This window comes from Empidonax traillii, unplaced genomic scaffold (assembly GCF_003031625.1).
Source record: "Empidonax traillii isolate 1590-97213 ecotype Southwest subspecies unplaced genomic scaffold, ASM303162v1 scaffold56:size2478089, whole genome shotgun sequence".
Classification (NCBI taxonomy): Eukaryota; Metazoa; Chordata; class Aves; order Passeriformes; family Tyrannidae; genus Empidonax; species Empidonax traillii.
Genome location: NW_020955249.1, coordinates 1,214,855 through 1,242,327, shown reverse-complemented (window position 1 = coordinate 1,242,327; position 27,473 = coordinate 1,214,855). Strand labels below are relative to the sequence as shown.

At 38.4% G+C, this 27,473-nt stretch overlaps 1 protein-coding gene across 5 annotated transcripts in view; it reads left to right on the top strand.

Annotated features, from left to right (window-relative positions):
- The window catches only part of SIPA1L1 (signal induced proliferation associated 1 like 1), a 216,420-nt gene that overhangs the window by 73,508 nt on the left and 115,439 nt on the right, over nt 1-27,473 (top strand). For 3 of the 5 annotated variants that reach the window (XM_027879661.1, XM_027879660.1, XM_027879656.1), the window contains exon 3: nt 2,599-2,695. The exons of 1 other annotated variant lie outside the window; for it this stretch is intronic. The gene's annotated coding sequence lies outside the window, so the exon portion shown is untranslated. The remainder of the gene's footprint in view (nt 1-2,598; nt 2,696-27,473) is intronic. One more of the 5 variants, XM_027879657.1, reaches the window with a different exon arrangement.

Below are 27,473 nucleotides of genomic sequence, written 5' to 3'. Positions count from 1 at the left end.
TGTGGCTGGTGTTAGCAAAATAGGTTGCAAGCTGGTGTCCAACACCATAGGAGCAGCACCATCTTTTCCCTGCAGTGAATCATCTCATGTTTATTGAAGTTCATTGGTGAAACTTGTCCTGGCTGTCCTTGCCCTGGTAGTAATTGCGGTAATAATCAGCTCACACACATGTCAAAAGCCTTTTGTTTCTATTGTGAAGGGAAAGACAGACCTATTAAAAATATTTCTATAGGTTTACGATGGAATTCAAACAGTTTATGTAGGCTTCTTTATTTAGAAATTGTAATGTGTATAGGTGATACCTTCTTAAGTAAACTGAGAGGGATATTTCCTTCTTTCTTTTGAAAATCTGAGTTTGTTAACAGGGCATCCTGAAAGGCCTTCTTATTTCTCTTAGCAGATGAAGGGACTGAAGGCTACATAGGGCAGGGAGAAAAATAATTTTTTTTCTCTAAGTCTCTATGAGAAAGTTACATCTGAACTTTTTGTGGTTATTTTTTCTGCTGTTTTGAATACTGTTAGATTTCTCTGAGATGGTTATTCTTGGTGTTTCTAAACAGCACTCTTTCCCCTTATTTTTTTGAAAAGGCTTTGTCTACCATTTCAATACTTTATTAATAATAAATAATAATAATGTTAATAATTATGTAAGGCTTCTAAAGCTTTGAACTGCTGTTCTGCAGGTGACTTACTGTTTTGTGAGAATACCTTTTGCAGGTTGTGGCAGAGAAGTGGGAGAATGAAGCACTTCTTGAGTAGGTGGCAGATTCTGAGATCAGAGGCATGAATCTGCAAGGATTCCTTATCTTGCTTGTAGTACTGCATATTGATAGCTGGAACATAGCATACAATCCTTGAATTGTCTTTAAGTCACACATTTGGTTCTTTCAAGGGTGATGTCAGAAAATAGCCTTTTTCAGTAGAACCAAGTTCTTTCTTCCCTCCCTCCTTAAATACGCCTACACTGATGTTTTTTCAGCTCTACAAGTGTGTGTTTTCTCACTCTCTCTGCCGTGTAGGCGGCCTTCCCAATCACAATTGAGCTTCACAGGCAGTCTTCTAAAAAAAAAAAAATCATCTTTACACAGCAGGTCTATAATTTATCACCAAAGGAAACGGAGAGTTCTGGGTTAGAGTTGCAGTGCATCTGAGTAATGCTTGAATAGAGGAAGAACATCACCCTAAAAATGCCAAGGAAACTTTTTCTTGACCAGAAGACCGCCACTTGTGGAAATTATATTTTTACCTGCTGCCCAAATGATTTGACAAAATGCAATCACAGAGTTGACATCTTACACTTGCTTCATTGGATTAGATTATAATTGAGCTTTTTATCCTAGGATTAGAATTTGATTCTAATGAAAAAGACAAACTCTGTTGGTAACATGAAAGTTAAAATGCAGTTCTTCCTCTGTGTTACCTCTGTTGATAACACTGTTTGGCATTTCTTAAAGAATTTTTGTTGATGCTAATGTTCTTGCTATCAGGTATTCCAAGTTTATTCAACTCTGTAAAGAAATACTGTTGGGAGAGTAGCAATGCATAGCTTAAAATGATTTGCTTATCAACCTACCAAATTTCACTGACAATTATTACAAATAGCACTTGTACGATGGTTTTATGTGCAGTTTATGCTGCCACTGAAGCTGAAAGGAACCATTCTTGACTGCTTATCCTGTCTTGTACCATTGCTGCCTCATGTCAGCACAAGTGCTCATGTAGCTGTCTGGTGAACTGGATTGGGGAAAACCAGGTTGGAGAAATGATCTAGGTCATATTCTTTAGTCTCCTTATTTAGAGTTGGATTATAATCTGTCACTTTGATATGATTCACTGTACATCTTCCCTAACACGTGAGTTGGTGGGAGTAAAGGATGACAAAAATTCATTGGTGATATGTGCTCTGCCTCCAGTTTATGCCTCTGCGGAGTTCTAGGGACTGCAGCATACATCTCCATGGTTACATCTGTTTGCCTAGTCTAATTTTAGAGGTCTCCTATCATCTAGAGATGCAAGCTTTTTGTAGCAATAGACAGAGGTCAGATGTTAAGGTTAATGCTGAAACAATACAGATTATATTACAGGACCTGTAATATAGGAAGAAACACTTTGGAACCTTTTTTTTTCTTCCTGCTCTTCAGAGTAGCAGACTTCACAGAGGACTGCGGCTGATGACTTAGATAAATACTTGCTCTCCCTTATTTGACATGTGTGATAGTCTTTATGTTCAGCAGTGAGGAAAAAAAGTGGGCCTCAGCACTACCAGATGTCCCATTTCTTTCAGGTGTTACCCAATGTGTGTTTAATCTCCAAATGCCTGGCAGAATGTGTTCTGGAAGAAAATAACTTGATTCAGAGAAGGGGTGATAAAGAAAGGTTGGGATTGCTACAGTGAGAAACTTGTCGTGTAGGTTCCCTCAGATGTGTGAGTTAGGTGCAGAAAATTAATTGATTCATAGTTTTATAAGTCTTCATTGTTGCTTCTGGCTTCTTACAAGCAAAATTTTTGGAGTACCCTTTTACCTTTGAAAAATATTTCACTTGCTTGTTTCCCTTTTAAATGTTCATGCCCATGAACATGTCTTTTTCTGTTTCTAGGTTTCGCTGTGCTATGATTCATCAGGAGTTGATTGTGACACCCACCAGGAGCTTTTGCTAGAGCTCCATGTGCCTGCCTTCTCAAGAATTTGGGTAGGTAAGAGTGCATGTTCTGCTTTCTGTGCCATCTGACCTTTTGCAGTACTGTCAGTGTTGGCTTTGTGACTGCTGGTAGTGTGTAGTGTTTCATACAATGCATAAGGAGTGGTCTCCAGCAGGATGGCTTATCCCGGTAGGCTGGCTGCTGCTGAGTGCCAGACTGTATTCCAGTCTGTTGCTGAATGCATCCTCTATACATGAGAACTTTTTCCAGGAGGGAGATGCAGGGGGAATAGATGGCTATTCCCTCCCCCCCTTTCTACTATGTATGTGTTCGTAACAGCAGGTTGGACTCTGTTCAGGCTGTGACAGAATGCCTGCTTTTGTCACGTTTTCTAAAACATGGTAGTTTTTGTAGGTGGTTTCTTTTAATCTACTTGTGAAACTTCTGTTTTAAGGAAGAAAGGGATGATTATTCTGAATGTGTCTGATGCTTGAAAAAGACTTGTAGTCTTTTAGTACATGATTTGTCCTTTTGCAGAGAAATGTAGTATACTTTTAAGAAATTCTTGAAAAGATAAAAAGGGTGCTGCAGGTGTGAGGTGCTGCAGGTCTTTTGCAGGTTTTTAATGACCTGGTTCAAGGTGAGATATTAACAAGGTTGGAAAATTGCAATGTGTGGTTTTGGAGGATGGGGAGAGAAGGGATGGAGAGCAGTGTTGCTGGTTTTGCAAAGATAGGCAGGGTTGGATTTGTTTTCACATGGATCAGCTTCTTGAACTAACAGGTTGTGCAAGCCGTAGTGCTGCCTAAAGGGAGGTGACCAGAATACCTGCTAGGGACTGCGGGGGGAACAACAATAGGAGATCTCAACTTAGATCAGTTTAAGTAGATTTCCAACCAGGCAGTAACAACCACAGCTTCCCCCACTGAACAGGTTTTAATCACATGTTTATTAACCAATATTAAAAACTATAGGTATAGGATATGCAAAGGAAGTCCCGTTGAAGTGACAATGTAAACACTGCTGCCAAAGACAAAACCCTCCCTTGTAACATCAGTTCATCCCTCTGTTAGATGTCTAAAGAAACAAATAGGTTTCTTATGTGAGAGAATCTGCCCCGTTGCTTTGGAGGATGTTGTTGTGTCAAAAGTGTCAATTTAAAACTGTTCTTCTGAAATGCTGTCAGCAAACTGCACTGTGTTGGCATAGGCTTAGCTTCTGAGATTTGACTTACTGTAGTGACAAAACCTTTCCTTCAAAGGACTTATATATTGGAAACAAATATGTTTGTTCACAGATCTTGCAGAGCCCTTGGAAAAGACTATTTTAATTATTTTGTCTTTCCCTTTGAATCATCTTACCTTTTAACTTGGCACCATCTTTAGTGTTGATTTTTACACACAATCATTAATGTAGTTTTCTTTGATATGCAGCACTCCAAGTTACTGACTGAGAAAATAGTGCCCATCTCTCTCCCACGACACCATACAATAGTTTGTTTTGGTTTTTTATTGAAGTTTGTGGTCCCAAGAGACTTTTTAGGATCAGAGTGAACCTGAACACTGTGTAGTGGGGCACAGACAGTGAAAAAAGGGCCATCTTGAGCAATGAAGTAAAAGCAGTCTTAGCTAATAATATAACTTAGTGGTGGAAGGTAAGTGAGCAGTTTTTCCCCCTGCTATGTTTGGATACCACAGTTTAGGGTTTTTTTCTTTCCATAAAAAATGTAAAGATATTGAGGTGCAAGACATTCAGCAGCATAAACTTAGTTTTGTTAATTCCCCACATTCTTCTGTTAATACTGACAGAATAAAACTTGTAAAATTCTATGTACAACTTAGACTGCTTATTTCTTTTTGACCTGCACTTGAAATGAAGAGGAGGACTGGAGGGAGGAAAGAGGAAGGATGGCCACTGTATGCAAACAGCTGATGTTGACCTTTAGTTATATTTTGTAGGATAGTGCTTAAAGCTACTGGTTTTATATGTATTGTTCTTTTCCTGTTGACAGGTTGAAGCCCCATGGCTAGTAATAGACTCTTTGGGTGGGGTTGAGGTGGGAAAAGTTTTGCCTCAGTAATTCATGCTTTTTCACAAGGATGTGCTTAAGAATATGTAGTGCTGCGCTCCCTGCAGAGGGAGGCAGAAGCTATTTGAGCACCGTTTATCTGAGTGGCCAGGAGGAGAGATGTACAAAGTTGTGTTCCTTGCTTACATTTTACAGGTTTTAATTTTTTTCCCCAGAGATTTCCCCAGGGTTTAGTTGGTGATTATACAAAGGTTTCTGTTATTAGGACTGTGTAGGTTTGTAGTTCAAGTTGTTTCCCTGAGGAGTCTGAAGAAAGTTAGGAAAAACCCATGCAATTAGTGCTTACAGTCTTGGCCTCCTTATAAAGGAAGGGTGTTACCTGTGGAATGCACATATATATTTTGTATGCATGCATGTACCTGTGCATGCATATGCACCTGTGACTCAAAGGAAATAGGTGTATTGGATGCATGTATGTTCCCAAGGTGATGTATGTTTGTTCTCAGGTTAGTTATTGCGTTGTGTGATGTTTTTGTACTGTGGTATTGTAATGATAACTCCAGTAATTATCTTTAAATGGAAAAGGAAGTGCTTAGTCTATTTTAACATTCTTTTATGCTTGAACAGAAAACCATATAAACGTAAAACATGTAAAGAATGTGAACATAAAATGTCATGAGTTACCAGAAGTTCGCATGTGATAGTTTAGTGTAGGAAGTGGGACCGGCCAAAGCCTGCAGAGATTCGAGCTTCTGGCAACAACAGCTGCCCGGAACTGCCTGGGGGCCAGCTGCAAGGAGTCAAGCCAGCCTTATCCTTGCAAACCTCTGCAAGATTCCCCTCTCCGGAGCCCCCAGAGACCACACCTTCCCTTCCTCCCCTAGCGATCCCTTCCCCCTGAATGAATAGACATGTCCTCTTAACCTATCCCTCCGAATTCCCTTATCAAAGGCCCCCAGGATTTGATGCCCCCTGGCAGAACCCACCCCTTTACCAGAACCTTCTGTATTTCCCTCTTTATAAGCTGAATTCTTGAGTAATAAACGGCCATTTTGCCAGACATGTAACCTGTGTATGCGTGTCTCTTCCCCAAGCAAGATGCCCGCTGGGTCGGATGAATTGGCATATCCCCCCCAATTCGTCAGTTTAGAGATGAAGTAGTCTAGAACTGAAGAATAGCAGTAAGACCATTTAGCAAAACTGAATAATGTTCTTGATAGCTAACTGTGTCTATTGTAATAGGAAATGGATGTTCATGATAGAAATCTCACCTTAATTTCGTTGTGTATGAGACTGAAAGAACTGGATATTAAGGAACTAAGTGTATATGAGTGAATGAAAAGAGAAAAACCTTGGATCCCATTAATTTTTGGCTGCCCATTAGCTGGTGAGGGGTTTATGCTTTGATGGCTGGTTTCTTACTCCAGAATGACTGAAGGTTTTATAGCATGGATTGTAATGATCCATACTCTTTCATGTTACAGGCACCTGTTGACTAGGCAGGCCCAGAATGAGGCATGCTGTGTCTGCAGACTCCCTGTTCTCTGAATGGTTAGGCACACCCAAGTCAGCATTAATCTGGCTAGCCTAGATTAAAATGATTGCAAGGATTTACATCATGGATTTTAGGATAGCCTGTTTGAGGCTGACTGGGACTCTGGGGGCTTAATCACTGCAATCCTATGCCCTGGAAATTGTCTGGGTTTTGTAAAACTGAGTTCCGTGGCTTGCATAAATGTGCAGAGCTCTTGGTAAATTAAATAGATATATTATTCTGTGTGTGAATTTCTCCTAGCTTTATGTTTAAAGGGTGGAATGTAGTGTAACTTAGAAGTAGTAAATATGTACTTAAGATTATGTATGATTACAAATGTATACTGATTAGAAAACAAGATGTTTTCTTTAGTTGATTCTGCTATATTAACATTTTATGGGACTGTTTGGTGAAGAATGAGCAACCCTGGTATTTTGATTTTTATGGATTGTTCAGCTTGCACACTGCTGAATATTTTCATTGTTGCAGGTTAGTAATGAAAATCAGCAATTAAATAAATCTGAGACATTAAATAAGTGGAATCGGTGAAGCAGAAAAAACCCCAGTAAGTTGAAGGACTGAAAAAAAAAACCCCAACAAACAAAAATCCAAACTAACAAAAACAAAGTCCCTCTTCCCCCAACAACCCCTTCCCTGAAATAAAACAAAGAAAAACCAAACCAAACAAAAACCAGCAACAACAAACTCTCAACAGAAGAGATAATAGAGTAGCAACATTTGGACTATTAGTGTTATTCCCCTGCTTTGTTTTTTATTCCTAGAGAGCAAAATACTTTGTTCCTTTGTAAAATGTTTTGAGAACATATGCAACTGCTACTGCTACAACTGCACTGACCATTAGATTTCCTAAATTCATGCTTTAGAACAAATGCACCAACTTGCAATACAGAATTTCTAAAGAAAGCTTCAGTGAAAGTATTTCTGGGTGTTCAGAGATGAACAATTCTGAAATGATTCCATCTACCTAAAAGCAAAAGATGTCCAGCCACTGGTGGTCCTTTTATAACTCTGCTTGATGAAATTCTTTCCTTCTCTTGGTCTCTGCCTTCTTATCCTTTACTATCCTTCTTGAACTGTAAAATCAAGAATTCATAGCAGTTTCTCTGTGCCATATGAAGTAAAATAACTGCTTTGCCCTCTTATTTGATATTCTTGCTGTTTAGATGTTAGCTTGCGTACCATCAGCCGTGACGGCGTGTTTCAAGTTTTCTACTGGGTACACAGATTCAAGGAAGATAACTAGTAAATTGGAATGATGCACAGAGCTGTCACCTGTGAAGATCAGAATTCACACTTTCCACTTGAGATCAGAGAAGATGGGCTTACTTTTCAACATAATTGTATTCGCTGCTTATGCATAATGCAAACCCACAACTTAACTCTGCTCCGTTTGATGAAAGATAAAGATCAGTGCCTACTAGACAGTGTGATGCTAGCTTTACAGATGCCATCAGCATCAGGCATTAGTCATGTATTTTTATGTATATGGCATAGCCTACATGTCTGTACACATCACAGTGTGAAGGATGCTGTATAGTTTTTGCATTATCACAGAGTACCAGGTTGGAAGGGACCTCAAGGATCACCTAGTCCAATCTTTCTTGACAAAAGCACGATCTAAACAAGATGGCCCAGCACCCTGTTCAGCCAAATCTTTAAGGTGTCTAATGTTGGGAAATCCACTATTTCCCCAAGGAGATTATTCCAATGGATGATTGTTCTCATTGTGAAAAACTTCCCTTGTGTGCACTTGGAATCTCCGTAGGAGCAATTTGTGTCCATAATCCTTCATCTTTTCCATGTGATTTCTCCTAAAAAGGGAGTCTCAGCCATCTTTTCAGCACTAATAGTAAAGCAGTTAATAAATACCACTTCCTATTAATGGGTGTAGATTTTATAGCCTGTTCATCTATTTGGTCTTATGCTTTATCTGTGCTGTTAGCCAAATTTGTTATCAGTTACTAGTTCATTCCATCAATTCCCTATGTAAAGACTTGGTACTAATATACAGTGCTTCAGTACCTTGAAGCTATGCTATTTATTATATTGACCTTTAGGATCACTAATAGTCTTTTTCAGTTTTGATAAAAAATAGGTTTTTTTTAAGCAAAGGAAGCTTATAATTTTCTAACTCATCAGGGTAGTTGAAAATTCAGCTTTGGCTTTATGTATGGCGTTTTTATAGAAGCTTAACATGTTTGGGCTGTAGCCTTTCCTGTGCCTGTTCATCTCCAAAAGAAAACAGAAAGGGAAGAAGCAAGGTTGGTCATTAAATCTCATCAAGTTACATTTTAGCATCTGTATATATTAGAAAATACACAAGAGGAAAATTTTCTCTAAACTGTCAAGTCTGGGGTGGCAGAGTCTTTTAAAATTGAGGAATTGCTTGGATAGAATTAAATTGGGATGTGCTATTGTGGAATTTTTGGTTTTATTGCTGTTGGGTGTTTTGTGTATGTGTGTGTGCAAACCCTCTGAGATGATGTGAGAATGGTCCTCTCCCTCAGCCACATCGGTGTCCTGTTGTTTGTGAGGCTGAGTGTCTGGATGTGTCAGCTGCTCTAGGCTGCACCTCAAGTGTGCTGGACTGGCCAACCTTTAGTGCCTCCACTCCCTGTGCACACAAAATAAAGGCAAGAAAGCCACTTCCTCATCCATATTGGACCAACCTGTTTACTTGGTCCCACACACTTGGAATTGTTTGGAGGCTTCTGGTTGTATAGCTGTGACTCAGGCAATGCTGGAGAAGACGTTTTTTTCCTTCTTTGCCTTGGCAATACTGGTGTAGCATGGCTCTTGAAGCCCCTGATGTCTTTGTGTGACAGTGATACCTTAGGGGAACAGCCACTGCTGTTCTCGCTGCCTCTTGCTGCTGTGCTCTTAGTAATGCATTTGTAAAACCTGTAGCTCAGAGGTGCAGTAAGTATGTGTATGTATATGTGGTAGTGTAGGTATGATTTTTCAGGATATGAGGAAGCACTGAATAATCATTTTTTAAACTCCAGATTAACAAAATGTTTTTCTTTGTGCTCTTCTTTTATTTTCTTACTCTATTATTTTTTTCCTTTATTTTCTCTACTGATTTTCAGCATTTATTTTCTTCAGCTTAGCTTTTCCTTTACTCCTCTTTTTCTTCCCTCTAACACCTGTGTTACAATACTTTGCAGAGGCCTGCTGAGGAGAAGGGTTGAAGTTGAGAACCAGTGCACTTGGCTTTCTCTGAGAAGGGAGAACTGATGCTTTAGCCTCTCCTCTCTGAAAACAAGTTGCTGTTGGGAGGAGGTTGTGTGGAAAGAGGACGAGCTGCAAAATGGCTTTGGCCTGAGCACCTTGCCATTTGGAATTAATTTAGAATCAGAAGCTTATAGTATTCTTTAATCATTTATATGCTGAGGTGTGAGGGAGTGGAAATCTTTGCTCCTTGACTATAAAAAGTCAAGGAGTCCTTGACTATAAAAAGGAAGCAGCAGTAGATTTGGTTAGACTGAAAATGTGAGAGAGAAGAGCAGGTAAATGCAGTGGCTATTTGATATTTTTGCTGTGGAATTGTGAGCCAAGTGCTTTCTCTTGGGTTATTCTGCAAAGCAGTTGTCATTTCTTCATTAGTAAAGGCTAATCTGGGTATTTTAGCTTTGCTTTTATTAAAATGGCTTGGATATAGAAAGTAATGTTGAAGCTCATGACCATCTTGATTGACACTGGAAAGGTATTCAGAAGAGCTGGTTAAATATTTATAGAAGTTGGATACATTTTCTTGCACATTAAAATGTAACTTGTCTTTCATCTGGAAACCCAGTGTTACAGTTATCTGCATTTGGTCAAATTGAAGTTCCCTCTCCATAATGGTGCTGCCTCTGACAGAGCACAGCAACAGATACAAATGGAGGAAGATCGGACAGATTCATAGCTGTAAACTTTCATGTCTTCTATCTTATGACTTTCTGAATCAGGAAATCCAGTACCTTTTGCTCTTTGCCTTTCTCTTACCCTTCCTAATTCTGCAATAGCTTTTTTTACTAGGGAAGAGCAGAATTGCATATGCTGCTGATGGTAGAAATTTCATACGGTGATAAGATACAGAACCAGTGTTCTTTTCAGTACAGTTCCCAGTGCTGTTAGTGTGTGGGTGTTAGTTTTGTGTTTCTGGTTTGGGGTTTTTTGGTGGATGGTTTTTTGTTTGTTTGTTTGTTTGTTGTTTTTTTTTGTTTGGTTTTTTTGTTTGTTGTTGGTTTGTTTTTTTTTCAGTTGGGATTTTAGGGGTGCGTTTTTTGGTGGTGTTTTTTTTGTGTGTGTATGTGTGGGTTTCTTTTGGGGGGAGGTACTTTGTGAGTTTTGGAGTGTAATTTGATGGATACAAATATCTTCACCGTCTTCAATAAAAAGAATGCTGCAAGGAATTGGGAAATGCTGGGTAGTATTGGTCATGGTTCTGCTTTTCATATTTCATTATCTGTTTGGTACAGCCACCTAAGAGTGGGTGCTTCAGAGCTGTGAATTATTGTGAATGTAATGTAAGCATGTAAAATTTTTGAGCGTTTGGACCCCTTTTGTCATGGTTAGGGCTTAAACTTTCCTATGTTTACCCCAGATCAGTGATATCTCTACTGACATATCCAAAGGCATGTCTACTGGATCCATATTACCTATTTCTACTCTTACTCCGTGTTCATCAAATAATATGATTCTTAATTTTTGTAGCATATCTGTGCAGTTACATACCTTCAGTCCATAGGGGCCTCCAGAGAATGAACTAAATGGTCTCGGTGCTCTAAGGACAGTACTGGAATTGTTCATTTACAAAGCAAAGAGGATTATGGCTGACCTTCTTCTAATATTTTTATATAATCAGGATTTAAGTTGTTTTCTAATTTTGCCTATTAAATGCAAACGGAGATTTAGCCTTTGCCTTGAATGACTGAATTCTGAAGCAAATCAATGTATAAAAACCATTTGAGATCCTTAGAGCTTTACTGTGCATCTGGTAAATTGCAAGCGTGTATTAATACATTCTTTGAAATTCTGGTGTGGAAGGTGTTAACAAACATCACCTTTAGACAAAATCTGAGGGTGTTACAGAAGCTGCTTGCTCTTTTGTAACCAAAGGACTACTGTTACTGCTTTTGTTTTTTTCCGACAGACTTTTTTTTTGACCATAATTCTATTATGGCAAAAACATGAGAAGTTTCCTTGTCTTTTGGTAAGCTGTCAAGAACTGGCTTCTTTTCCTTCCTTTTTTCAAATGAAATCAACCTTTGAGGCTGAGGTTTGGGTTTGGTGCTCCAGCTATGAGCCTTGTAGGGACTGCTGCCTGTTCCATCATCTCAACTCAAAAACCAATAAAGCAATTTTATTCTATGTTACTACCTGTGCAGCGATTATGCTTCAATTCTAAATAGACTGGTGAGGCAGTTCTAAATTGACTGGTTAACACAGTGCATCTTGCTTGGCATTTGCATTGTTAGTACAGCTCAGGATCATCCTAATCATGGCTGATACAAATTAAAAAATACCCTTCTTTTATGCTTTTTATTTCAGCTGATTTGTCTAGTAAAAAAGTTTTTATATTCTTCTTATTTGATCTGTATTTTATTGGTTTTTTACACTTTCTCTTTGTGGCTTACAGTATTAGTTTAGCAGAAATACACCACACCTGCCATTTCCATTTAGTGTTTGAAAAATAGTGTTTGTACAGTAAGTACTTCTGACAAAGAATTACAGAACTACATTGAAATGGTTTTAGTAGTAAGTAATACAAAAAATCAGAAACAGATATGTCAAAATACTTTGTGGTAGAGGAGCATACATGAGCACATAGGATTTCTTTTCAGTTTGATACCAAAATTTAAACAGAGGGCACAGAGATATTAATTTGTATCTTGTGTAAAATATTGTATTTGTTATTACACTGGAGGATGGTTGTTTGGAGAAATATTTTTCCTGCTTTGAGCAGCTGATAAACTTGTTTCTATCTCTAATGTAAGTTTATGTGAACCAAAGATGACCCTGAGTCTAAGAAAGCACTGTAAATTCCTTCTGTTAAACAGGGAAAGTATTTTGTATTATCAGCTAGGTTTTGTAAGTATTTACAGTACCTTTTATTAGTCTGAGGCATTTTGCAGTTTGTTTTAATGCATGAATTATATTCATAAGAGTATACAGAGATAGATCTGTCACAGGGAAGAACAGGAGAAACCTCGGAATCATTTGCCTTTATTGTAACAGTACAATCCATATAATATTTAACACATAGGCTGATATTTTGTGGTTTTCATATAAACCAGATGGAGCTTTCTTGTATTTGGACAGGTATAGACATAAATCCAGTAATAAATTTACTTCTTGGAATGGGGTTTAATGTAAAATCATCTCTATTCTTACAAAATATTTTGAGAGAGAAGCTTAACTACCCCCTGACCCCACCCCCAAAACAAAAAGCAAGTTTCTAGGGAGTTTTACTCATGGCTCTGTTAGGCCTCTGGCTAATCTTCTCAAGACTGAAAGCCCTCACAGTGATGTAGGATTTATTTTCTGGACTTAAGTAGATGTTTGGACAGCTGTTTATTCTCTAATATTATGTTTTTCTCTTTCTATTTTCTGTGTGTTTTGTGGTTAAGAGGAAAGATCTTAAAAGATTTACCTGATACGCAGAAAAACTGTTGTCTAAAAATGGAAATGTTGGACCAAGAGCCACGAGCTTTAAATTATACTGCTGATTTACCAATGATTAATAATGCTGCTATCTCTTTTAATCATAAGGCTCTCTGCATAAAGTGGTTTTTTACCTTTTAGAGGCATTGGGGCTTCACAAATTTCTTTATCCTACCTGGGACTTGGTGGTTGTGAAGACCTGTTGGTCAGCGAGCTTGGTGTTGCTATAATTGAGCTTACTGCTGTTTGTTCTGTCTCACAAGTTTGCAAACAATAACAGAGTGGGGACAGAGTGACTGGAGAGCAGCCAGACAGAAAGGGACCTGGGAGTTTGGATTGACAGGAAGCTGAACATGAGCCAGCAGTGTGCCCAGGTGGCCAAGAAGATCAATGGCATCCTGACCTGGATCAGGAACAGTGTGGCCAGCAGGACAAGGGCAGTGATCCTTCCCCTGTACTCAGCACTGGTGAGGCCACACCTCGAGTCTCTGTCCAGTTCTGGGCCCCTCAGTTCAGGAAGGACATTGAGGTGCTGGAACAGGTCTAGAGGAGAGCAGTGAGGCTGGTGAAGGGACTCCAGCACAAGTCCTATGAGGAGAGGCTGAGGGAGCTGGGGTTGTTTAGTCTGGAGAAGAGGAGGCTCAGGGGTGACCTCATCACACTCTACAACTCCCTGAAAGGAGGTTGTAGCCGGGTGAGGGTCAGTCTCTTCTCCCAGGCAACCAGCAGTAGGACAAGAGGGCACGGACTTAAGCTGTGCCAGAGGAGGTTTAGGTTGGATATTAGGAAGAAATCTTTTACAGATAGAGTAATTAGGCATTGTAATGGCCTGCCCCTTGAGGTGGTGGAGTCTCCTCCATCCCTTGAGATTTTTAAGATGAGGCTGGATATGGTCCTGAGTGCCATGGGCTAGTAACCACAGCAATGTTGGATCAAGGGTTGGACTTGATGCTCTTGGAGGTCTTTTCCAACCCAGTTCATTCTGTGATTCTATGAAAATGTAGGAGACAAATACTTTTGAGAATTGTTTTCTGATGGATAATGTGATGTTAGGAGAGAGATTGCTTTCTGTAGGACAATGGTTAAATAGTCACTATTTCCTATTTTCCATAGCATTTTTCTCTCTTCAGTTGTAATGATGGTGCTCTGTTCAGGTGGATGGGGTAATTTGTGGGGGTAACTTTTTTTACATTTATCATGACGTTTTGATAAATCTAACTTTTTTGCCAGATTCCTTATGTTTTCTCTGTTAAGGCACATATAAGAAGGTTTGTTTTTAAAGCTTTACAAAATCTGTCATACATGCAGATAAGTAACTGAAATGTTTTGAGTTCTGTTCCTGAAATGGGTGATAGTTCATCTGAGAAATAGCTCTTTTTTTATACATATGCCAGTGGTTACCTTCTTCCCTCTTGCAGTATTGCAGGTGCTCTTTCTATAACTGAAGGAGTTCTGCATTTGTTCTTGTGCGTGTCTGTTGGACCCAGACTTCATGGTCTGGTTTCACAGATGATTTAGAATAGCCCTGGAGATGTAATCAAAGTCTTGTAATGTCCTTCAGCAAATATTTTTTGCATGATATGTCAGTAGTCTTGGGTTTTCAGACTGCTTCTTTATGTTGTTCTGGCTTTTAGATCTCTGAACTAGTAAATATGCATACATATTTTAAAAGGAAAAGGGGAATGCTGTCTGTCTCTAGTTTTATGGTCGTTCTAAGTGCTTGCGTTTGCCACTTGGTTTGAATATACCAGTTCATAGAAACCAATATGTATACATGAATAACTTACTCTTCTTAAATTTCTGGCAGAGAAGACTGTTAATTAAGGAATTGGGATGGTGGTGGTCTGAAATACAGACAAGAGTTACTGAAAATACGAATTTTTTAAAAGGCTGAAAGATGGTGTCATACGTGGGTATGTGCTGTTGACACTTGAGCTCTGGTAGATGCTCAGAGTGAATCTGATGTAGATACTTGATGGGTTTTGGTGAGGTATGAGTTGGAATATTATTGCTGTTTCATAGGACAGCTGAAAAATAAAATCAAAGCTGAAATACATACATGATCAGAGCCAAAATAAGTGTGTTCATACATAACTGCAGTTCAAGTCTAAATTATTTTATATTACCAGGTGTAAACACAATATATGGTACCAGTTGGAGTCGGAATGTAACTGCTGTCTAGAAGGAGAAAAACTCTCACATTGGTTTAAAATTGTGACTTTGTAGAGGTGAATTACCAAATGTGAAAAGCAGTAGAATTAGTATGGATATCAGCAATACTGAAGAGTATGTAATTTTTCTGGTAACTGCACTGATTAATTCTGTTTAAAGAACTTCATGTTAGTTTTACAAGAAGACCAAGAAAAGAAGAGATTTAGGTTGGAAGGAATTTTTTTCTATTTGGGGAGGGGAGATGAAGGGAAAGTGAAATGGGTTTGTGTCACTGTCATCTAAAATAAATGATAAAATGAGTTTATACATAAAGACCCTTTAATTTTTTTTCTTCATTTGCTGTAGCCATACTAGGAAAGTCTAATAACTGTACTCAGATGATGAGGTGTGGGTTTGTTTTTTTTTTTTTCCCCAGTTGTTGCTTTTTTTAGCAATTTTAGAACTGGATTTTAGGATCTGTACCTTAGAATACACAAGGATGATGTATGTGGTGTTTCAAAACCAGGACAGTGGTGGTGACTAGGCTTGACATGTCTTAACTTCTTTTGCTCAGTGGTTTTTCCACTTTCCCAAATTTTATTTGGCTTTCAGGATCACTAGCAGGTTTATGACTCTCTAAGCTGTGATCTTGTGTTGCTTCTCAAGTTCTTCTCTGCTTTATTACTCTTTAGATGACTATTTTTTTGTATATGTGGGCTTTTAATTACTTGATCTCTCTCAGACTTACAGTATTTTGTTTTACTCTCACCTGCATGGATTTTATCAAGCACATTTTAGAATCCCTGATTTCCTGAGCTTGCCTGGAATCAGGATTGTCTACTTTATACTTTTTACACCAAATTGGGGGTAGCGGAAGTTGCAGTGTGCAGATTGTTCAATGGGGCCTCTGTTTGATCACCAAAATTATTAAACTAAGCAAAATTTGCTACAGGTCAAGTTCTAGCTGGACTGGCCTGAAATGCTTTCTGGGTTTTGGAGTTTTTTATACTGATTCACTGCTTTTGTTCTCTGAAAGCAAAACTTCCAGTAGTTACCCTTATCTACTGCTACTTATTTTGGATTCATGGTCTCCAGGTTATGTTGAACAGTGTCAGAAACATCATTATAAGCTACACCTGCTGCTTCACTAACACATTTATTCAAGACATAACATTATATTTGTTTGTGACTTCCTGACTGTAATTCATCTTTCTCCTCTAACTTAAATTGATTTTTGTCCCTCTTCTTTTCCCTCAGCAATATATCCAGATCTTTCTAAGGATTGGAATGATATTGTTTGTCTTGACTTACTTATGTAATTTCCCACTTTGTTGTTATTGCTAAAGGACATACACCCTGCTTCATGTTGCTCTGGGATCCCTGTCTTTTACTGGTTTTCAAAGCAGAACAGTAATACCTTAGAAATCATTTGGACTAGTTCTTTTATATAGTCTAGTATGCATTATTGTAAGTAGCTGCATTAAACTATGCATTAATTTTTCTAGATCAAGCATCAGTTAGGTATTTTAAGGAGAATCTATTTTGAGTATTACTTTGGTGACTTTCTTGCCTCTTCCTTATGGAGCCCTAGAGTACTGGGGCCCCTGAATATCAAGACCAGATTCTAAAATTGGCTGGTAATTCTATGTGCCACAAGTTTAGTCATTTCTGGAGGTTTTGATGACTTGGGTGGGATCCAGAATCAATCAATGTTGGTTGTCCAAGCCAATATGCTATCTAAAAGCTGCCATTAAGTAACTGATTCTTAATGAATTTCAGAGCAGCGTTGGTATTTTTCAAAATTAAAAGGAAAATGCTCCTTCTTTTTTGTTGCATGTGAGTGTGATTTGTAGCCTACCACCCCCAAAGAAACTTTGCAGAGCTCTGCTGGACTCAGGAAGACTTTGAGAGAATAACAAATTCCGTGTTGGTATTGCTAACACCCACTTGCATGTACACTGTTTTTCTGCAGTTCCTATCCGGGCAAGACTAGGCATGACTTAAAGGTCTTCTTGCCTGAGTCAGAACAGTATAAAAGAGCACAGAGAAGGAGGTTCTTGGCTTGCAGAGATACAAAACGCCATACAAATGAATGGCCTATACGACTGTTTTTGTTGTACTGTATCTGTCATTTGAGCAGACTTGCTGTAGCTAAGAAACATAGAATATTGCTGTAGGATACACTGAGTATCTTATAAATGTATATTGTAATATAGATTTTGGGACTGCTTGGCTGATAGGCCTTCCCCCGGTTCCTGACTGGAATCACTTAGTAAAGGACTGTGCTTCAGAAAGTCTGTTCAGATAGCCATAACGCAGCTACATGTGCTGAAAGCTGAAACCATGGTGAATGGAAGTGATCCAGAAGTCTCTTTTTCTAAATGGTTGCTGTTTGACACATTTCTTCTGTGAATTACTGAATCAGTGTTGAACATCCTTTGCTGGTGCTGCCAAGTACACCTCTCTAAGAGAACACTAAAATTCCCAGCTCCAAAATGATACTGTATCTCTTCCTTTGTTTAGTTCTGTCAAATAATCTATGCTGGTAAATTCAAGAAATTAAAGAGCAACAGAAGATAAACAGATGCAAATTCAATCTGGGTTAGTATTTTTTCATGTAGGTTTTCTGATAACTTCTAATTGACACATGGGCTTCTGTTTAATCTGTCATGTCTGGGAAGGCATTTTAAGTGCAAAACAAGTAGAAAATAATTCCAAATGGCGGGAGGACTGAAAATGTAGTTCTGCAAGCAGGGTTTTCATTAGTTTGCCTTTTTTAATTGGAAAGAAAATTTAAGGATATTTACTAAAAATAATAATTGCAAGACCCAAACCAACAGAATTGTTACTGAATCTAGGAAAAAGTTTCACTTTTTAGTGAATTTTTTCTTTTCTATTTGTTTTTTTTCTCATTGTTAGTGGAATTAACCTCACTTATGAACAACTGTTGAAATAATAAAATGTGTTACTCAAATTGCAGTTATAGTTGTTCAGTTTTCTTGAAAGTCCTAAGCAGATTTAAAAAGAAACCCCCAAAGGCACCAGAGGATAAAGGAGGCAACTTATACAACAGAAATTTCAAATGGGAAAAAATATTAAATAGAACATCTTGAGCTTGGCCTGTACATCAGTTCACTGAATGCTTTTGAACTGGTGCCGCCTTTGGAAGGGGTGGTTCTGAATTGCCCCGTCTGCTGATTTGATGGTTGTTTCAGGGTCTTTCCACCCAGGAATAGTGGGAGAGTATGGGTGGGTGAATCTGAATTGCACTGCACAGCACATGCACTTGTATTGCCTTGTTAAAGACAGAGGCTGTCTCTTAGACGCCTTGCTTAGTTCAGGTAATATTTCACAGTGGGTTGGATTGCGGTGCAGGTCTTCATGCATTTGGAAAAAAAATGTCCTACACAGCTGTACAGTTCGGTTCTTGAAATTGTTATGTTGGGGTTTGGTTGAGATGTTTTATGACTTAAAAATGGTCCTTTTCTGAGTGACTCTGCCTGGTGAATGGGGTATCTTGAGTTGGCTGCCTACAGCCACATGCCCTCTCCTGCCCTGCTGAACTGAAGGCAGAGTTGTTCATCAGTCAGGCCTGAATTTTCCAAGGTTTATAGTCTAGTGTTGCAGGGCACGGCTGCATAGGTTGGTCTTAACTGCTGTTCTGGAAATGGTAGTCTCAAAATCTTGACTTACCAGTGAGAGCTGTGATTTGCAGTGCAGGAAAAATACCCAGTATTTTTTTTAGCTTACTCCATAGTTTAGATGAGCAGCTCTAGCAGTCCCATCACTTGGACCTGAGGAGAGGGGCTGCTGTACTGTGAGAGAGCTGTCCCGATTCAAACCCTCTCTTGTCTAAGACTTGTAGCTTGCACAGATTTCACCCACTCATTTTAGGTTTACTGTTCTGGCAACTGAGTTTGCTGAAGGACCCTCATTTTGCCTCACTCACAGTTTGTAATGCTGGCCAGACTTTGCGTGATCAGATGAAGCCCCTGTGCTTATCCCAGTGTCTGAGTGTGTCTTCTTGCATTATCATCATGTGCAACATCAGCCTCCATGAGCTGTGGCTCTCCAAAATGGGAGCACAGGGACAATCTGTTCAGTACTAGCAGTGCTGTCTGCGTTGGCATCCACTGCAGAGCGGAGGGAGGAAGCGCTTATGATTCAGATACCAGAGGGCTGAAGAACAGAAAGCAGGGAGAAGATGCTAGGCTGGGAGACAGAGGGCAGGCTCTTGGAAGAAAGGAAGAGACTGTAAGAGCCAGAGAGTGTTTCAAAGAAAAAAGGGACTAAGGAAGGGGGGGGGGGGGTGAGAGGAGTTGATTTAGAAGCAGCAAGCAGCACTGAGTAACAAAACAAGTTCTGAGGATAGGAAAAATGCGAATAATTACTTTTTTGGTTTAAAAAAAATTCTGGAGGGTTTGGATGATTTTCCTGTAAAAGTACTGCTGTTTGATACTGTTGAGATTTTGTGGCAGGTGCTCTAAGTGGAAGGTTTGTTTTTACAGGAATCCAACTGATCTAACCAATCTGTGTCTTGAATTGGTTAATTTTGAACAAGAATATTTTATCTGTATAGTTTGTTTAATTTTGTCTCTGTTTTAATAGCTGCTGCATCTTTGAAGAGAGATAGATTGCCTGTGTCCTCCTTCAAATACCTGTGGTGTTTCCAAGAGGAACTATCTTTCTGTAAATGGAGGTCTTTTCTATGAACTTCAAATTCATAGCATGGATTAGTTGAATGTGTTAATAGGAATGTGGGTGTGCAGAGAACTCTAAAATGGTTAAAAAAATGTTTTTTTTTTTGTACATAATGCAATTTTCATGATTCATAATTGAGAATAATGATCCATGCTCAGGGGAAGCTTTTTTTTTTTTGCTTTGGTCATTTGAAATGAATAGCATACTTCTATTATAAGCTTAGACAGTGATAATAAAAGCAATACTTGTGTCTGTCAACATTTGTGAAAAACAGATCTCTGGAGATTTCTGAATGTTTTATTTAATGATGAGAACAGTAAATCAGTCCTGTGTAGTGTCTGGGTGAACTGTCTTCTATCAAAACATTATTAATTGATTTTTATATTTTACAGCTGTGTTTTGGGAATAAGGACTGGAATGAAAGCCATAAGCTCCACTCGGGATTGTAAGAACCATACTGGAGAAGAGTTAAGGGATTGGTTTAATTTTCTCATTTAGAAATTTTGAGAAGGAGTTAAAAGAAGGCACTTGAGTTGCCTACTGAACTTGGTTTGCCAGCAGTCTCAGAACTAGTTAGATCATCACAGGTGTATGGTATCCATTTCTGTGCAAATATCTAGGTTTATGAAGATAGGCACCCAGTGAGGTCTTTATTGTCACTTAAATCCATTAATAACATTGAACTGTGGAAGTAGGTGTTCATTGGAATTGCTGAAGAGCTGCGTATTTGCTTCTTCAGGCATGAATATTATGAAGGCCAATCATCAAAGCTTCTCTTCTAGAAAAGTACTGAGTTTTACATTCTGGACACATTCTATACCTTTAGACATTGTGTTTTGTCTTAACTTTGTTCTAAAACTCATAGTGTGAGGTCAGCAGCTGGCAGGATAGTGTTTGTAACACATGATACAGTATGGATAAAGGACTATGTGTGCTTGTAACGAGGCTTGCTTCAGTTTGAGTAAGAAAAATTGTGAGGGTTTTCTCCCTGATTAAGAAGCACACATTTTCAGGGAAATACACAGCTTCATAAATAGCTATGCAATAGGAATTTGTGGAGTAAGTTGACCCTTACATGTATTTTTCCCTCATTTAAGAGACATTCCTTTGAGGGTTGTAATGCAGGCTAATTGCACTTTAGTTGAACCATGAGTTTTCTATATGCGTGTGTTACAGTTGCTTTTTCTTCTCTAATTTGAAAGGCATACACACACAAACACATTCTTAAAATCCTCAGGATATAGAAAAGTTTGTTCTACTGGTTTGGAAGCTGAGTGTGTTTGTAATGTGAGGAGATGATCGAAGGCCAGAAATTAAGGTAGGAATGGAGGAGATGGGAGGGTTCTGTTTCCCTATTCCTGGCAGCAGCCAGCTGCCAACTGGGTTGAAGATGTCATGTTCTCAGTGTGGGCCCCCAATGCAAGTTCTGTGGGCCTTAGAGATGTCAATATCTATTTTGTCCCTAACACAGATTGGATAGATCAATGGGAGGCATTTTGACAGCTTGGGGGTAGAACATACAATCAACATTGTTTTGCAGTGCAGAAAGATACGGAAGTCCAGGAAAACAAAGTTATGTGTTCTCCCACTGTAAAATAATACTCAGAAATCCTGTGGTGCAACACATTTTAGGAGACTGCTCAGATGAAAAATTGAATTCTCTGGACTTGTGACTACAAAAAGTGAAGGTAGCATCTAGTACCATAATTAATTCCTTTTGCATGTGTGTGTTGTGATGTAGGTATCTCCTGTTTCTCCAACTGCTATCTGCTCATGGAAGTGTCTTCCTGCTAGGACCCCTCTGTGGTCTCTGGAAAATAGTATACAGTGTTTGTCTGCTAAAATAGCAATTCCTTTGTCATGGAATGGGCCTACTGAGAACACGGGTCAAGCCAGGAACAGCCCTGCTTCCCCAGTCTACCATGCTCTGAGAGGGAGGGCAGGTCTGAGTCTGAAGGTGTTGGAAACTGCATTGGTAATGGATTGATGTTATGCTACTTCCTACTTGGATTGAAACATCTGTGGTTGCATACTCTGTTTTTGTTCCTGCCTTTCGCTAATGACTTCTACCCAGTTGTGTTTTTGTACGCATGCTAGTGTTTGGAAAGGATTGTGTGAATAAATAGTGGATGTTCTTTATACTAAGTTTCACATAGAAAAAGAATGGAAGAGTGGTTTTGTCTTATACGAAAAACAGGGCTTTATATTTCTCTATTAATAGGAGGGATTTCCATCTACTATAACATAACTGTATAAGAAATAAACTGAACAGTTTGTACAGCACCCATAACTAAAAACTGCATCTAAGGTGACCCAGAGAATAGTTAAGGAATAGGACTTGCCTCTCTGAAAATCAGAATCACTTTACAGACTAAAAACAGGAAAAAAATGCATTATCTCTTCTAACAATCATTTGAGAGGGACCTGGGCTGTGGTTATTCAAGGAGGTATATGAATTTAGTAGTCATAGCTGTGGTACCAGAAAAATGCCAGTTGTGACCTCTGTTGCTTTCTATATAATTCAGATTTTAAAATTCTTATCAGGATTTTGGAATGACACATGTAGATGCTTTATTGCATAAACCCTCAATGGTGAAACTTGCAAATAATAGTGAGATTATTGAAGCCTCCAACACAGAAATTCTCGGACCTTTTGTCCCATCTAAAAAAACCCCACATGCATGCCATGAGTAGCAAAAAAGTTGAAGCCTTAGTAATGGGCTTAATCACTCCTATTTCATATAAAGGGATTTCATAGTATTTCTAGTGATCTGGTTTTCAGATGTAGAACTAGAGGGAATCATTTATGTGAAGGAATTTGAACTAGGAGATGACTTTACAAGAGCTTTGATTTTTCAGCGCATCCAGCAAAAACTTCAGAGCTTCCTTTTTCTTCCACATCCGTTGTGTAAAGAGTCTGTACTTGTACCAAAACTATTTTTGTTTCATGAGTATAATTCTTACCTGCAGTTTCATTTAATCATCCAGTGTTATTTAGTTTTTGAAATATAGATGTAGTAATTTGAAGGTTTTCCTGTAACAAATAGTGTATAAATATCCATCTGAAACAATGGCCAGTAAAAATTGCTACTCTAAAGTTTTTGATAAGATTATTTCCCAATCAACCTCCAGTTAAGTTTTGAAACTTCTCAGAAACTATGGAGTGGATCTGCTTTGCCTGTCATTTAATTTTTGGTACTTGCAGACGTGTTTAATACTTGCAGAAGTTGGATATGATACGGTTATATCGAATGTTCAAAGCACGGTTCATCAAAGGCATTTGCACCTCACATGCCTCCTTGATGCTTAGCAGCAGCCTTTTAAATTGTTTTGGAAAATGAAGGCAGTTTCACCATTCCTTTATGACAATCGAGTTAGCAGTGATTCTAAGTAGATATAACCAAATACTCCTGCTGTATGGGTATTTTCATGGTTTTTATCACTATAAAATATTTTCTTCTCTTCTTTATAAAGAGAAGAAAACCTATAGGCTGTCAGTGACTTTCAAGTGCCTGTCAGTATATCACCGTAGCTCTTTTCATGTGTACACATCAAAAATTACTGCATCCTTGGGGAAAATATTTAAATTGGAGAACTTCTTTGTAAATTTTTTCTTGGTAGAAATATAGCCATGAAAGGCTTGTTCCTTTAAAATTGCAAGTGCAATACAATATAGGGTAAACCAGAAATGTGAACTTAATTCACCTGAGCAATATTTACCTCTTATTATGATATAAAATGTATATATAGAGTTTACCTTTTGAGGCTAGTGCAAATTTGAGAAAGAATGAGAACTTTCAAATGCAAGTTTTGTAACACAACTTCTGTGTTAGCATAACAGTGTATTTTAACTGAGAGAGAAGGTGTTTGGAGTGTGTAAGAGGAGGACCTGAGCCTTAAAAAAAACAACAGAAGGGACAGGACACAGTCCATTTAACATACAGTGACTTGTATACTAAATGGAAGATTTATGAATGAGGCTGGTGTTGCATTTTATTAGTTTGTTATTGCCTTATGGATTTTTATTTTAATTCTATTTTTATAATCTTAAATATTGCCTGAAAGATCAGGCCACAGACTTTGTTTTTCTCCCTTTTGCAGATGTTCATTTTCCTTGATTGTATCTAAAGGGCTTTCTTGTGTTTTAAGTAGCTTAAGAACTGTGATATACAATGTCAGTTTGAAAACCCTTTATTATGGGGGGAGAATGTAGTCTGCTGTCAGAAAGGTACTTGATTTCAAAGGGGAGTCTGCGATGGCTGCAGGACTTCTTATTTTCTTACAACTCTGCACCAGACTGTCTGAAATCTGCAATCACACCTTTTGCTTTTTCACAGTAGTTCCCTTTTTATGAGTTTCAGTAAGATTTTCTGTTATAAATGCATTAAGCTTGTTTACTGTTTTTAAACGCACTTGGAATTTTTTTCATAATTTTGGACATGTGGCATTATCAGGTCTGTTTTTCCAGTATCATCCAGTAATTCAGTACTTTAATGCAGCTACGTTTAGATTAATACAGAAATGTCTAGGCAAGCAGCTGGTTTGAGCAAAGGATTTTCTTCAGCTCACATACGTGTCCAGTTAATTGTGTGTCCATGCTGTAATATGTCAAATCCTAGATCCACTGTAGAAAATACTTAGGAAAGTCTAGTGTCTTTTTTCCTACAATTTAGAAAATACAGGATCAGTCTTGAAGTAAAAATATCCCTGGTAAATAACAGCATAAATTGTAAAATGGGCTTAATCTTATGTAAGAGTATTCATGCACAGGCATGACACTGGTTTAACTAAGCCAGCACAGTGTGATTTCTATATTCAATTGCTGTCATTTATGTGTATTGAACTCACTTTCCCCCAAGGTACTTTAAGACAATAATTCGATTTGTTTTTTTCTATGTCAATTTTTCCATGTTTAAGGATATCTTTGAATATTTTTCAATTATTGGAATTAAGTAATGGATTCAAACCAAACGTTACTGTCTCTGTTCTGTTCCTCCCCCTGCATGTGCCCCCCCATCACATGTGCACACAGGAGGTGCCTAGCGTCTCTAGATGCCAGTGGAATCAATTTTTGTTAAATTTGCGGGTGGTTTAACTTCTATATGCAGTAGAAAAGTTATTCTTCAGTGATAAATGATTGTATGAAATGTGTTTTTTAACTGGCCCCTGGTGAGTTACCATCCTCAACACGGAATTTGTAGCTCTCCTGAGTGTGTTAGGTAACCAAAGGATGGGGAGTGTGACTTCAACCAGTCACATCCAGTGGTTTTCCATGAGTTGAAAATACACTTTAGTGTGACAGCATATGAGATGGCTAACAAATGGATAAAGCTGTGATGCAGGTTAATGATGTCCACATTTCTAGAGGGAAGAGGTGATGAGTATGAGAGTAGCCTTCATTTCTCCGTCTTGAAAGTCTGCAACATAGGACCGTATTCACACTTAAGCTTTACTTTCTGGGAGTTATAGGGAAATTTTTTTTCATTAACGTGTCCCTGTGCAAGAAATCAGCACATTGATCTGGTTTATTTAGAGAAAGTTAAGATTTGTATAGACTGCTCGAAGTCCTTTACTCTCCTTGGTAATGGTCTGAAATTGGATTGGCCATAGAGGAGATGCTTTGCTGTCATGGATTGCATTGCTGGCAAGTAGACCCTCTTGTTTTGACTACTTGTCTGCTATTGCTGATACCAGATGAACCCTGCTTTCAGGTTAGGCTGAAGAACATCTTTCTCATGTCTTCACACAGAATGCCCTATTAACCAGCCTCTTTTTTGCTTTGGTCTCCATCAGGTGACTCTTAATTTAAGAACATGTTTATTAGCTTGATAGTCTTTGTATTTCTGGACTTAGGCCGTATTTGCATCTGGTGGAGTTTGTGGAAGACTGTTTTCTCAGTACAGAGATCAGGGAAAATGCATTGTATGAAATCATCAATAATATTTTTTTCAGTAAGTGTCCTTTACCAGATGGCTCTGAGACTATTTAGCTATCTGTTTTTGTTAATCTTGCCTTGCTTCTTAAAGCCTCAAAACTTAATTTTCCCACCTGATGATCAGCGTAGGGTCATAGGAGTTGCCATGTTGGATCAGACCATCTGTTCTTTAATTAGGAGTAGTAACAGATGCTTGGGATGATGGAAAAAAAGATCTACAGTAGGTAGTTGTGACAGTGGAATACTCTGGGGTGTATCTCTGGGATCCTGTCAATTTGACTTGTGTCATAAAACTTAAAGACTTTTGTATCTATTCCTACTCTTTGTTGTTCAAATATTTTCTATTACAATGTAATTTTATCTTTAGTTCTTCTCTTTAAGGCTGCTAAGCTTTTGGCTTGGCAGTTCTGTATCCCTTAGCATTATGTTCCCTAGGTAGGGGTATAAAGAAGTATCCTTTTATGTTAACAGTAATTTGTCAGCTTTCATTTAGCTGAACATCATCTCTTGTTCTTCTGGGCCAGAAATTCTTCTCTGCCTTTCATGTGCCATTTTCTGTCTTGGAGGGACAGGAGAAGTCTTAGTCTTGCTGATTTTTCCCCTTCATAGTGATATTTCCATGTTGCTTGTTATTCTTGGCCCCTGTCTCTGTAAGGCTTTCGACTAAACTGCAGTAATGGATGATTCAAATTTCCTGCTGTGTTGCAGTTGAGAAAACACTGTTGATTCCTGTGAGAGAAAATATTTATGCCTTTGAAGATGTATAATTCTTAGGAAATACCTTCAGAATTTTAGCTTTTAATTGAGTTGTAATGGTGAAGGTGGCTTTGCAAAGGGAACGTTGGCTAAACCTGCAGCAGTACTGCAGGAAAGTGCTGCTCTGAACACCCAGGACTATGTGGCTGGGGCAGGACCTTCTTTTAGGGGCTAGACTGATGTCTGTGCTTCTCTTGGCGGTCATACATTCAAAATGAGAAGCAGCTTTTTTCTTTTTTATAACTGCAACTAAAGTAGTACTTAAAGGATTGTTGAACTGGGGAGTCTGACATTTTCTATCTTTTTTTTGGTGGTACCAGCATTAATTCCCAAACCAGGGATTATGGCATCTACAGATGGGCATGGAACACAATAGAAATTACTTTGTTGTTTTTTTTTGGTATCTTGTGCTGATCAAGAGCAATTGGTATAGAAACCAATTGATGTAGATCAAGATTATAAATATCTCTGCAAAAGGGGGTCTTAGTTCTCCTCATTCTTACCAGTTTTGCAGCAGAAGGTGTACTTCTTAGTGGAGTATTACTTGGGTATTGCCAGCCTCCAGAAATTGCTTACCTTTTAGTGCATAGATGCTTAGAAAACTCATTGAACCTCAAGGTGAGTGCAAATTAGTAGTGAAGAAATGGATAAGATTTGAGTGAACAGCTGAGAAGACAAGGAAGAAATTTATTGAGGGAGAGAGAGACGGCTTCTCGTGTGATACATTAGTAAAGAGAAATGAAGTGTTGAACCCTATCCTAACTAGGAAGGGAATGCAGTTGTTTTTCTAACCTGCTTCTAAACATCAGAGCCAGCCGTCTTTGTTGTGCTGTGTTCAGGTTTCCAAGGAGATGCGAGATATTTTTGTGGAACTGGGAAATTGAGAAATCATGGGAAGAGGAATTTTAAAATGCATGTCAAACCTCAAAATACAGTGGCAGGAAGGACCTGTAATGTGCAATATTTTAAGGTTAGAACTTAAATGCCATATGACTAAAATTTTCTTTTTCACCAATGGTAAAGATTAGTGTCTAACTGAGAGCTATTTTAGGATGAT